The sequence below is a fragment of the Elephas maximus genome, chromosome 2, assembly GCF_024166365.1.
Source record: "Elephas maximus indicus isolate mEleMax1 chromosome 2, mEleMax1 primary haplotype, whole genome shotgun sequence".
NCBI lineage: Eukaryota > Metazoa > Chordata > Mammalia > Proboscidea > Elephantidae > Elephas > Elephas maximus.
Genome location: NC_064820.1, coordinates 163,212,561 through 163,227,065, shown reverse-complemented (window position 1 = coordinate 163,227,065; position 14,505 = coordinate 163,212,561). Strand labels below are relative to the sequence as shown.

The 14,505-nt window shown below is 38.8% G+C and overlaps 1 long non-coding RNA gene across 1 annotated transcript in view; it reads left to right on the top strand.

The window, feature by feature from the left end:
* LOC126070137 (uncharacterized) overlaps window positions 1-14,505 on the top strand; it is a 141,956-nt gene that overhangs the window by 27,506 nt on the left and 99,945 nt on the right. The window contains exon 5 of the long non-coding RNA XR_007516135.1: window positions 13,916-14,126. This is a non-coding gene — a long non-coding RNA (uncharacterized LOC126070137). The remainder of the gene's footprint in view (window positions 1-13,915; window positions 14,127-14,505) is intronic.

Below are 14,505 nucleotides of genomic sequence, written 5' to 3'. Positions count from 1 at the left end.
AACTGATAAAGAAGGAAGTTGAGCCAGAGAAACTAATAAGTTACTCAAGTTCACATAGCAAACTGGGACATCTTACTATAAACCAAAAAAAAAAGAAAAAGAGGAGCTTACTTGAATTGAAGTGAGAGTAGTGGACTCTGACTTGCTGGACCCCCCCCACCCCCCACCCCCCCAATTATGCTACTTAGGCAACCCCAGGGAATTCCCGGAGTTTCTTAGAACACCAGCTGAGGAATATTGGTCTTTGTAAGTGGTTCTTCAATTCTAGTGCCTGGTTCAGATGAGAATTTTGGCCATTCCAAGGCAAAATGAGAAAAATAAGAACCCTAAGAACCATTTAGTAACAACAATGGTACAAAGTTACAACCGTTCTTTCTTGAAAACTGCTGTCATACATTATAAAATATTTCCCTTTCTCCTTTTTTAATCATGACATGTCTTTTATAGAATAATTACAGAAGTAGATGATAAATTTTGTTAGTGTCTTTATAAAACAAAATGGGAAATCCTGTATTAGTCTATCAATAGTTAATTTCTTGTATGTTAATGTTACTATAGTAGGTTGAATGTTGACCTCCCCCCTCTAAAAAAAGATGTGGCCACACTCTAAACCCCAGAAACTGTGAATGTGACCTCGTCTGGAAAAAGAGTCTCTGAAGATATAATTAAGTTAAAGATCTTGAGGCAAGAATATGCTGAACTAGGGTGGGCCCTGAATCCAATGACTACTGTCCTTATAAGAGACACGCAGAGGACGGACACATATGGAGGAGAAGAGATGGCCACGTGAAGACAAAAGTAGAGATTGGAGTCGTGCAGCTACAAGCCAAGGAACACCTGGAGCCACCAGAAAAGGAAAGAGGCAAGGAAGGATTCTTGCCTAGAGTCTTTGGAGATGTTTGACCCTACTGACATCATGATTTCAAACTGCTGGCTCTAGAACTGTGAGAGAATAAATTTCTTCTGTTTTAAGCCACCAGGTTTGTGCTAATTTGTTATGGCAGCCCTAAGAAACTAATTTAGTTACTGTTTGTACCTCTTGTTTTAGGGAGGTGTTGAGTAGAAGAAGGAGTTGGGGAAGAAATAGAAAAAGAAAAAAGGTAGGAGCAAAATGGTAGCACTCTTATGGTAGAACATCAAGCAAGATGGAATCCAAAATTGTATCTGTGATATTTACTGTCAATATGTGGAAATAGTATCTATATATGGTTAAGGGCTAAAATGAATAGAAGGTTTCTTAAGACGGTGGGTAATATTTGCCTTAGATTTCATTGGTGATTTTACTTTATTTTCCAATAAAAAATTATAAAAAAAGGAGTTAAATTGGTCTGTGATATACAAAACTCTATAAATCAGTGATTCAATCTATGAGGTCTCTTATTTGACCAAAAATTTCTGTGAGAAGATGCTGTTGATTCCTTAAGGCCTTGCTTTTCATGGAAACTTTCAGAGAGAAAGTGGAAGTATTCAGGGCTATTGAACAAGGCAATGCGCTGCTCCAGTTGGTGTCAGTCACACTTTTCTCTGTAAAAAAAAAAAAAAAAAGCTAACCCATTGCCACTGAGTCGATTCCAACTCACAGGACAGGGTAGAACTGTTCCGTAGGGTTTCCAAGGAGCGGCTGGTGGATTTGAATTGCCGACCTTTTGGTTAGCAGCCGTAGCTCTTAACCACTGCACTACCAGGGCTCCTTTCTCTGTAAAGACAGACCTAATGTGGGCCAGATACTTGGTCTATTTAGGGCTATTTTAGAACAAAAGTAAGTTCTTGTCCTTGATGAAAAAAAAAGCCTCCAAGAGGACAGTAGATTTTGAAGAAGGAAGAGGATGCCTTAAAGGCAAATGTATTGATGCTTTTCACTTACCAAATCTTCCCAGATTCAGGACCAATTTATATAGAAAACACCTACCTTTCTCTTTGTCCTCCTTTTCATATTTTGTCATATACCATACATGTGGAAGAGTGTATGTAATACCTACATACAATTTAAGTAATAATAAGACAAACACTCATACGTCTCCAACCCTGTTTAAGAAATAGAACATGAGTTATATCTTTGAGACTTTTTGTATGCCCCTTCCCTTACTCCCATTCTTTACTGCTACTCAGGGTGCCAGCTCCCTCTTCTTCTCCCCAAGTCCCAACCCCATCTTCCTGTCCTCCAGCAAGGACACTCATGAAACCACAGAACCTAGAAACGTTTCTCCATCTGTGGAGGAATTACACTGGTTTTCTGTTCTCCGTCCTTTGCTAAATAATAGTGATTCTTTCGTTATTTTCAGGCAATGCAGAAATCTGTGTGAGATTCTTTGGGCCATTAAGATACTGAATACATGGCTGTAATGGTTTGAATACATTCCACTTAGAGTTTGTTTTGATATTTTTTCACCTGAAAGTTTAAAATTAAACACACATACACATACATACATACTTATGCATGTATATATGTATAAATATGTATAAATTACATAATATGTGCATATAGGTATACATATATATGCATATATATTTGTATAAATGTCCATGTGTGTATATGCGTCTATATATCTACAGGTGTATCTCCTACTGTATATTAGGCAGTAGAGAAGTAAATGTCCATTTTGGACTCAAAGATGAACAAGACCCAAAAGACCCAATCCCCTGCTATCAGGGGGCCTCAAAACCAGAAGATATGTATTTTTTTTTCCTTTTTCACTAAAAATGAGGATAATTTAAAAAATGCTATAGAGGCTCTGATGGAGGTTGTGTATTTTCATTTCACTGTAGTCAAAATACTTTGCTGACTTCCATGACTATAACAGTAATGATCTGCTCTAATAGAAGGCTCATAGTGCTGTATCTCAGGACAAGGCAGGGGAAGTGTGCTGGTTGTAATAGGTTTGGGATAGGGAAAAGATGAGAAGGAGCCAGAACCTAAATTAGAATCACTTACTATGCTTTTACTATGCTTAAGGAATAGAATTAGGACAACTAGAAATTTTGTTATTATTTTTTAAATCTACCATTTATTATTTGCAAATTTTATTTCCTTATTTGGTTTCAATGTGCTACGCACAATATTCTACACTGTATATACACTGGTTCACGTAATCCTTCCAGCAAATCTGTAAGGGACTGCTATTGTTCCCATTTCAGAATATAGGAACTGAAACTCAGAGATAAGCTACTTGCCCAAGGTTACTCAGAACTGGCAAACTTAGATTTGGCCCCGGCGCTCTCTATCTCCAAGCCCCTGATCTTAACCATTATATTTTACAGCCTTCACAACTAATTTCAGTCTAACAGGGAAACAAGTTCATATCTAAAGGGTGTGGCAGCAACAGGTAACATGTAGGCCTCATAGGTAAATAAGAACTAACCAAAGCCTAAATAAGCAGCCAAAACAGAGGAAGGGAGACCAGGGAGACAAGTGCCACAAAAGAAGTTAACCAATATTTTTGGGTGTCTGCCACTGGGCTCCATTTCTAGAAGTGGCAAAGTGGAGCGGAGGAGAGAAGCAAGGAACAAAACCTAGAGGTATAAAGGTACCAAAGTGGTGGGCTTGTGGATGACCCAGGCAGGGGCCTCAGGGTAGGGAAACTACAGTCATCAGAACAGGGATCTCAGGTACATGTAGAATGAAGTTCAGGAAGTGGGCATAAGACAGGGAGCAAAGGCCCTGAGATTGGAGGGTACCTGTTTGAGAAATAGTGAGGAGACTGCTGTGGTTAAAGGAGAAACTAGAAGAGAAATAGACTACCCTATCAGGGAGGTGATACGGGGTTGAGTGTGGAACCTAGAGACTTAGAAAGACAAGGAACAAAGGGGCCCCCAAATCTGCAAAGAAACAAGAAGTGGGCTAGGGCACAGAAACAAAGCCATTCCCCAGCACAATGGGGCAGGGTATCTAAAAATAGCCTGCAAACTTCTTTAAAGTTGCCTTTCAGAAGCAGCTGGAGAAAACCAGGCCCAAGGACATGCGCAGAACATCCACCAGTGACCACCGTGTGACCTTCCACCAGGGGCAGTGAGGGGCTACAGCCCCAGGTGGGGAATTGAACCTGGGGAGCGAGAGACTGTGCAGGCACGACACCCCAAAATAAGTCCTGCTATGAAACCCAGAGACCTCCGGGACAGAAGCCATCTTGGAAAGCTGCTGGGTGCACACTGTAGTTAACATATCCCCGCCTGAGTCTATGAATAAACATAAATCTTTTCCCCCGCCCAAGAACTTTTAAGAACTCAGGCCGGTCTTTTGTTTTGTGAGACGGGTGTATACATTGCTCTAGGCCCTCCTCGTCTCCGCTTGCAAGCCTCTTCAACAAAGCTTTGCTTGTGTGGAAAATTACGTGCCTTACCTGCTCATTCTTGACCAGTGAGAGGCAAGAACCTTGTTCCAGTAACAGGTACACGAATAGACTGAAACACACAAGTCAGCCTTACCCTTTCATGAGTCACTTAGGGTTTGGTTGGACTGGGCTTGCTTGTTTTAACCTCTGAGCCTATTTGCCAGTGCTAAATGCTGCATGTCTGGGGGAAGAGGGCCTAGGAGTCTGGCAACAGTGAGTAATAGGAAAGTTTCCTGAACTCCCCAGAAGCATCTTTCAGAACTCTAGTAGTCTTTACCCTGCATATAAGCAGGAGTTCATAAAAAGCTTGATTTTATATTGAAACAATTTAACTGTTGTTTTTGGATTCAGGGTCCCTTTTCTTAAGGAATTCTCACAAGTTTTTTTAAGATGTGTCCATGTGGGTGCATTTTGTTAAGGAATATACAGTAAAACCTGTGAAAGCCAGAACCTACATAAGGTGGAAGCCTGTCTGAGAAGGAAAACTCAAATATTTTTCACTAAAATGAGTGGTAGGAAAGTGGTCAGACTGTATTGTGTCAAAGGCAGAACACTTGAAAAACCCCGAAAAACAAGGCAGTCCTGCCGAGGTCCAGCTTTCACAGGTTTCACTGTATTTATAAACTGGCTTCCATTTCCTTGATCTGTACTCTTACTGCTAATTAACATTCCAAAGTCATTACTTTAGCTTAACTTTGTTCTCTGAGAGAGACATGAATTGCCTGCTCCACCAAGAACAGGTTATTGGGTATAGTAATGCCTACTTTGCTTAAACATGAGAAAGGTAATTAAAAATTAAACACAGTAAGATTTCTAAGAAGTTGAGTAAGCTTCAGTTCTAAAAGACAAGTGTTGGCAATGTATTAAACTGTTTATATCTTAGTTAATGTGTTCATTTTTTAAAAAATTTACAGCAACCTTCATGGTACAAATGACAAGGATTTTACAAGGTGGTATTGAAAGAGATGAATTTAGAGAACAAGAATATAATGAGAACTTTTAGGTTGTGGGGTGTGTATGTAACCACCATGTTAGTCACTCCTCCAGAGTCTCTAGAGGAGTCTCCATTGCTCTTATATTTTGTGTGTCTATGGATTCTTTTTACGTGAACTTGAAGCGTTCAGAGTTTGGGTTGGTGTAGACTGCAAACAGAGGCTGCATTCGCTAATGTAGGAGTAGGATCAAAAGTTGACATCTGGCTTCGAGTTGCCTGCAATAAGACACCATAGTTTCCTTGCTTACCTGTTCATAGAAGTCAAATTCAATTAAATTTGATTCAGCCAACTCTTAGAGCATTAACTGAACTCCTATTACATGGCAGCTATCAGTTCATAATATAGAAAACTAAAACCTGTTGCCTTTGAGTTGATTCCAGCTCATAGCGGCCCAATAGGACGGAGTAGAACTGCCCTGTAGGGTTTCCAAGGCTGTACTCTTTACAAAAACCAGACTGCCACACCTTTCTCCCCTGGAAAGGCTGGTGGGTTCAAACCACTGACCTTTTGGTTAGCAGCCCAGTGCTTAACCACTGTACCAACAGGGATCCCTTCATAAAACAGCAGAGGAGATAAATGGTTAAAGAGCTAATGAGATTACAATGTGATAGATGCTAATCTTGGAGGACCAATTAATTACACAGGAGAAACTTTTTAGAGAAAATGACATTAGGGTTAGATCAATGATGAATGAAAATCAGTGAGACAGAAAGTGAGAAAGGGAATTGTGAGAAGGACCAGCATGTGCAGAAGTGCAGCGTGCATGGGAGGTTCTAAGAATAGTGATCAGTCTGGGACAAGGTGCGGAATGGAGAGAGAGCTCATTGTGTTGGACAGCCTTGGTCCCTGAATCTCCACGGGCTTTGCGAGACTAGAACACAGCTCAGAAGGGCTCGGCTCTATTTTCTTTTTCTTTCTCTTTGCAGAGAACATAAAATTAGATTTCCTATGTCTTATGCTTGTATGGAAACCTTGGTGGTGTAGTGATTAAGTGCTACAACTGCTAACCAAGACTTGGTCAGCAATTCGAATCGGCCAGGTGCTCCTTGGAAACTCTATAGGGCAGCTCTACTGTGTACCATGGGGTTGCTATCAGTCGGAATGAACTCAACTGCAGTGGGTTTGGGCATGCATGCATAATGTAACTCCATTATAATACAAAGGAGATGTTGCTTAATTTTCAATTCAATTTTTTAAAACATTTATATAGTATAAGGTCTATGCAAGATGTTGTTCCGAGCATGGAAAATTCCCCCTAGAGTATAAACTCAAAGAGGACACAGACCAAACCTTATCTGTTCACTATTCTCCCAAACCTAACACAGACACTGACCCAAAGTAGGCATTAACAGATGCTTGTTGATTGAATGGATGCACAAATGTATTACAAAATTAGCAACACACACTCTATGCTCTCTAAGTAACACATTATCTAATAGTAGGATAAGTGTCAGACCCTAGACCTGAAATCAAAACAAAAATATGGATGACGTCAACGAATCCATGAGAAGTTGTACTACTTTACGGGCCACATTTTACCAGCCATGTTTTACAAACAGGCCTTTTGGTAAGGAAACAATCAGAGATCAGGCCCAATCCAGGGCTGACTTTCAATATCTTAAACTCAAGAGACATATAGAAAAATTGCATTTCCTGAGTCTTGTGCCTGACATCTCCCTCGTTATCTGTTCATGTTTCAGGAATACACAGAAATTAAGTAACACCCATAGGGTATTTTTCTAGCCTGGGTAAGAGAAGGCAGAAGCTTTAGGGCATTTGATTTTCTGGTTCCCACTACTGGTCTTAATTGACAATTTCTTGTTCCAAGTCCACCCCAAGGTGGCCTATTTGCCACCACTGAAAAATAAAGCAAATCTAAAAGATTCCACTCCCAAACAAAATGATTCAGACATACATTGCAGGTAGGTCTAATTTATTTGACAATCAAATCAAGACATGATAGGACAAGATTATTCAATGTGGCATTGATTATACGGAAGGAGAAATGTGTCATGTGTCTGTCCTGAATAGATTCATTAAAAGATATTTCAGAATTTCCAAATAGATTCAACACCTTCCAAAATGTGCAAATTTAAGTTTCCCATTAGTTTTCCTGTGGAGAGAAAATAGCAACAAATAAGAAACTCGGAGACGATATGCATTTCATTCAAACTTCACCAGAAAACATATCTGAGTCTCTGCAATAACTGACATTTTTCAAAGGAATGATGGCAATTTAAGATTTTAACAACTGATGTTTGGTTGTAAAATGTTGTATTATTTATTATTTTAATGATTCTTTTAAGAGAAGTACACTTAGAAACCCTTTTTTCGTAACAGATTATAATTTCTTTTTTATTCAGAAAGAACTAGAACAATTTGCCCTGTATTCTAGGTGCTTGTTTCTTTTCACTTATTTATTTATTATTGTGCTTTAGAGGAAGGTTTATAGAACAAACTAGCTTCTCATTAAACAATTAGTATACATATTGTTTTGTGACATTGGTTAACAACCCCACGAACTGTCAAGACTCTCCCTTCTTGCCTTTGGGTTTCCTATCACCAGCTTTCCTGTCCTCTCCTGCATTCTTATCCTTGCCCCTGGGTTGGCGTGTCCCTTTAGTCTCGTTTTGTTTTATGGGCCTGTCTAATCTTTGGCTGAAGGGTGAACCTCAGGAGTGACTTCAGTAGTGAGCTAGAATGGTGTCTGGGACGCATATTCTCGGGGCTAGATGCTTGTTTTTATTCATGAATATTCTGAAAATACTTAAAGGCAACTACATGCTTCTGTACATTCTAGTATATTCTTCATCATTTTATGTTTTTTGACCAGATGCTAATGTATCTTTGAGATTACTACTTTGTAACCTTTAAATTACTTTTATCTATTACATTTTTTAAATTTAAATTTTACTATAGCTTAAATATGTATTTTGTTGATAAATCATACTCTGAAATAGAACAAGGTCTTCAGGTTCTTCAGATTTTTTTTTCTTTTGTACCAATCATTCGGGCTGCTAATATATCAACACTTATTTTCTGAAGTAAAACAACAAATGTGGCTCATTCTAACAGATGTGGACTGTCATGCCTAGGAGAGGGGCATTCCTCGTCCCTGGAAATAATCAAACATGGATTTTAGACCACCTGGTGACTTGTTGTACAGAGGTAGTTTCAACAATAGATTAGTAAGAGAAAGTTGAACTCCACGATCCTTAATTTTCCTCTCGACTTGGAGATTCTGAGATTCTCTGATTCACTCTTATAGCCAGAATACGTAGGAATAAAATGAGAGCAGGTACACCCAAATGCTATAAACTGGGAAAATTCTATTCCGTAGAATCAATGTGTAATGATTCACATATTTCTTATGCCTAAATCACTTCTTTCAATTGCGGTACATTTGTCTTCACACGTAATTACACCCTAAGTCCGGAAAAGGAAACATAGCAATACTTACACAACTTCATTAGAGAAGAAGCAATCGTTCGCATAAGTGTGGCCATCAGAGCCGCAAATTGGTGCATATAATTCATAACAAAATCTCTCTTCTCCTTTTGGTAACTTTTTATAACTGCTGTAATCAACCTGAAAAAAATGCTAAAAACCTCCAATTTTCTCAACCAAATGTTTATTTCAGGATTTGGAATGTACCAATCAAGCTCGGAGGACTGTCATTTTATGTTTTTGTATTTTGATTGGCCTCATCTAACCCCTTTAAGATATATCACGTGTAAAGGGTTTTTGTGTCAGGTATGAAATCATGAGTCCTATCCTTCTTTATGGTAGCTGGTTACAAAATCAGAATTTATTCTAAAACAGTGTCCTTTCTACTGTACTCGTTGATACATCAGTTGTCAACACACGCAATGTGCCCACAAGTGCAGCCACTCTCACAGGATGTGTGATCAATTTTCTGTATGAATTTTCCCTCTCTCTCTCTAACTCAAAATGTACTATCTGAATGCAAGTGTGAAATATGTTATAGGAAAAAAAAAATAGCTACTATAATTATGGAGCCCTGGTGGCACAATGGTTAAGTGCTCAGCTGCTACCTGAAAGGTCAGCATTCAAACCCACCAACCGCTCCGCGGGAGAAAGATGTGCCAGTCTTCCATAAAGATTACAGCCTTGGAAACCCTATTGGGCAGTTGTACTCTGTTCTGTAGGGTTGCTATGAGGCAGAATTGACTTGATGGCAATGGGTAGTGTAATTATAAGAACTCGTAAATCATTGGCAACATCTGTGGATAATTGTAACAAATTATACACTACAGAACTCATATAGACAGATTAGTGTATCTTAACATTGTGGTTAAGAACCACTGTTCAAAATTCCTGAAGCAAAACCCAGGTGGTAAGCTGCCTATGGGAGCAGGTAAACTACTACCAAAAAAATGGATTTTCTGGGGTTTTCATCTATGAGCATAACAAAGAGTGTGGACAATAAAGTCAAACACATCTGAATTCAAACCTGACTGTATGACCTTGGGGAAATTATTTTACCTGTCTAAGTCTTGGTGTCTTTTATATGCAAAATAAAGGTAATAACAATTAGATCATAAGGTTGAAGTGAAAAATACAGGAGAACACATATAGAAGATGTGTGTACAATTCACAGGATAGTACCCGGTATAGAAAATACTGAATAAATGACCTTTTGCCTTCAAGGCGATACCGGCTCTTAGCCCCCCTCTAAGAGAAAACAGAACTGTCCCATAGGGTTTCAAGGAACAGCAGGTGGATTCCAACTGCTGACCTTTTTGTTAGCAGCTGAGCTCTTAAGCACTCTGCCACCAGTGTTATGAATAAATATTAGCTATTATTTTTTGCCCTTGGTTTTATTTCCAGGTCTATACAAGCTCCAGTTTTACATAAAAGGCAGAGTTTCCAGCTCTTTTCATCCCAGAGCTCTAGGCATAATGTTTTACTGCATATTGAAGAGCTCCACTCAGATAGCGAGAAATACGCTCAAATTTAAAGTTGACCACGTTATCTCCTCTAGATATGTTCCATTAAATAAGTCGTTCTTTCAGCTACTGTATTACACATACCTTCTAAGTTCTGGGGCTGAGCTGAGTCCTGGCAATGCAAAATTTAGTATATATTTGTAGGAGGACCATAGAGACTATCAGAGCAGAATGGCTTGCAGTGCCCCTTGATAATTATATGCCATCATGATTTCACTTTCCCTCCTCGCCTGTTCAAACCTGAGTCCCAGCCTTTATGTTATACTCACAATATGACCAGGAAACTACCAAATACTGGGCATTCATTAACCATTTTCATTCTGACACAGGTACTAAATCACGAAGAATGGCTTGAACTCAAGTCTGTCAGACTCCAAAATTTATATTCTTAACGCAATTATTTTCTTCAATAGAAAATACAGAAGACTCAAAAAGGTGAAGGAAATTGCCCAGACTCTAGAGTCACATAGATAATAGCCCTTTAGTTACCAAATTGAAAAAAAAAAAAATTTTTTTTGATAGCGTGTGTTTTCAATATTAGAATGCATGCTTACTAATTGAGCATGTTTAAATTTTTGCTTGGTAATATGGATGTTGAGAAATATGATCTGGTAATGCAAGCCACTAGTAAGGCATACCACCCATCTGTGGTATGACAATATACCAATAAGAATTTAAAAATAGAGAATTTATTGCGGACACCCTTTCATTAGGTTGCATGGGGAAACTCTGGGTTTCCACATAAAAAATAGGACACAGAAAAACAAGGCTCCGGAACTATCTCACAGGAAAGCCATATTTATGCTTGTAAACCTTATCTCACAGACATAAAGAAAAAAAAGACAAAAATTTATAAAAACTAAGGAAGCATCACCTAACAGAATGCTCACTCTAAGTAACAGTAAGGCTCCAACTCCGGTCTGTTGAGCTTCACGCATTTCAAAAGGGACCCACCCTGACACTAAAAGCACTAGAATCTGAATAACAGACTACCTAGGAAGTTCACAGGCACAAAAAGTCGTTGGTATACCATTAAACCAATAGTAAAGGAACAAAGGGGATAAGTAGCAGAGCTTGGCCTGGAACCCAAATTGCTTGACTGCTGGTTTAAAGTGTTTACCATCACACCTAGATTTTCTCGGAAATAGCCATTATATTAACTCTGAGTCATGAAGAAAAAGTAAATTAAGATCTTCATTCTCTAAGGTAGAGAACAACGATGAGTAGAACCCATTTAAAAATTATAAGAATCATGACTTGTCCTTATTGAGCTTTCCCATACTATGTGCCAGGTACTCTGCTAAGCACTTTTCAAAGATCAGAACTTTAAGCCTCATAACAATTCCATTAAGTAGGTGCTGTTACCCAGGACCACACCATCACAGAGCTAGAATTCAAACCCGGGACTTTATAACCTCAATGCAAGGTGTCTAACCACTTTGTTCTACCACCTCTCTTTCAGAAAGATCTGTCTATATTTTTTGAGATAAAACCAGTTTTGCTACTTCAAAAATAATCTTTGAATATATAAAAATTTATTTAGATAGCAGTGACTTGAAAGACTAGATAGGAACTGTAGGGGGCAGTGAATTTATGTTAACGGGGGAGGAAGAGCTCAGAAAATGAGGATGAGAACAGTGACACAGATGAAAGTTTGTGATCAATGTCACTAAATTGTACATGTGGAAACTGTTGAATTGATGTTAAGTTTTGTTGTGTATATTCTCAACAACAACAAAATAAAAAAAAATTTAATATGTATTGTTTTTTATCAAATATTTCCCTTTCTGATACATATTTTTAAATTAGATAAAAGTAGGGCTTTTATACCAAGATGGATGTACCGACCTGTTGCCCCCCTTGGACACATTCTACACCTGGAAAAAAAAGAGAGAGAGAAAGAAAATTAGATTCTGGAAGAGGCTAATCTCATTAGAAAAAAATTAATTTCATTTGTTTTGGTTCTCAATATGCACCAAAAATATAGGACTGGCTCCAGAGCTGTGTATCAAAGTGATATCAAAGGTGGAATCTCTTTAACACAGACCTTTTTAGTTTTCTTCTTTGGAGGGGGATTTAAATGTGGACAAAATTACATGATAATGAGGCAAATGTCTTATTTTTTTCTACCTCATAATCAGGGCTCAGTAAATATTGTAAAAGCAAGTGAATTTTGTATTTATGGAGTGTTTGCTGTAATATAGCAGACATAGGTGGTAGACGTTGGATCAGTGGTTGAAAATTCTAGGGAGGCAGATTTTACTTTAATAAGGACAGCAGAAGAATGTAATAACTCATGCCCCACAACGGGTTAGACTGTTTTATAAAGAGGTGAGGGTCCCACAAATAGGGATATCAAGTCAAGGCAGAGGCTAGATGGTCACTTCTCAAGGATCTTACAGAATGCATTCCCATAGATAAGATTTGGCCTTAGATGACCGTTAAGAAGTCTGCTCTTATATGATATTGTGATTATTAGTGGAGACCAAAAACACATTTCAAAACACTTCCCTTATTATCTATGTGATAAGAGTATTCCCAAATTATGTGGACAGAAAGGGACACTGAGCTGTTGGTATCAGGGCAGGGGCAGTGTCAGGAGGGAGATACTCACTGAAGATGGTCACTAGTGCCAGGGCCAAGAGCAGGACAAAGGCTTTGGATCTCATGGGGCTGAAGTGGCTGAGGACAGTCAGGTGGAGGCAGAAAAAGCGACCTTCTGGTGTCTGTTCAACCTGCTTGGGTCTTGCCTTATATCCATCAAGAGTTTCTGCCTCAATTGTGAAACAGTTTTTACAGAAACAGAATCCTGGAAAGAGATCAGAAACTCTTGCTCAGTCGTGGGGATTCTATTCTTGTGAAAGATAGTTGATTGCTCATGTTATTTCAACGGCTACTAAGACTCAATAAAGTCAGCATAATTTTCATATATTGGTGCCTTACCTAAGTGCTTAAATGAGTATGAGTAATTTCATATCTCTTAAAAAATTTGACCTTCATAACAAATTTGTCAGAGAGTTAGTTTCTTTGTTTTACAGATGAAGTATTTGATTCTTGAGGAATTTATCACCCTGGGTTTATTGCATATTCTTTATGGAACTACTTTTTTTGGTAATAGTGGTCAGCATGGCAGCTTTCCTGGTTTTACCGTTTTCTCAGGCTCCCTGCCTTTGGACTGAACCCCTTTCCTTCCCTAGACTTAGGAGTGGTACTGCAAATCGCGGATTTGAGCTGCCTGCCACAAGCCAATACTGAGATAGGAGAAAGTAAGCAGCAAGAGGGCTTTATTGAACACCGTGTTCAAGAGACAGAAGGGGCAAAATTTCCCCCAGATTCTGTCTGCCCCAAGAGGGCTACAAGACGGTTTTAGAGCGAGAGGGTCAGGGTTTAGAGATTTCCTGGAATTTTGATTCTTCTTTGAGGGGGACATAAGGATGAAGTGACCTGTTGTTGACGTCTTACAGGTCTCTTATGCCACCCTGGTTTCGGTCACAAGATGGGTCCGGGTTTTGCTCAATTACCTCAGGTCTTGATGATATCACTCATTGTTTTTGTCCCCTGGGAGAGAAACACAGTTTAATCAACACCAAAAAATCTTGATTACCTTGTTTTTCTACAACAGAATTTGTTTCTCTACAAAAGAACAGTCGTGAGACAGATTCCAGAGCAAGTAATTGACGTTTTCAAAGACTGAAGACTTAACCACAGCTTATACAGCTAAACGAGAGAATATATTCTCTCTTTGGTAATAAAACACTACAGAAAATGTATGTTCTCTACTTCAGGAGTGCAGTGCAAGAAGATAGAAAATATGACATTCACCAGAACTTAAGGTGAGGACCTGCATCAGGGCATGTGTGGAATGATATAGAATTATTATTATTATGTTTTGATAAGTACATTTTTCAGTCACTTGAGCTGAGGATAAAACTCCAAAGATACGGTCAAGAAGAAAAAAGACAGGGTGGGTTCCATTAGGAGGTGGTGGGCGCTATATGTTTTGGTGAGCAAAAATAATGGATTGGATATGCCGGTTTTGGGTTAGAGGTTGGGGAAGACCTAAATTTTTCTATTAGTAGAGGGGAGAGTAGTTTAAAGTTACAGAAGAGTAGAATTAAGGAGGGAAGGGAGCACCTAGAGAGGCTGGGTTTGACATGGCGAATAGGCCAATAACAAACTTAAAAATCTTGGTAATGGAGTCTTAAAAGATGA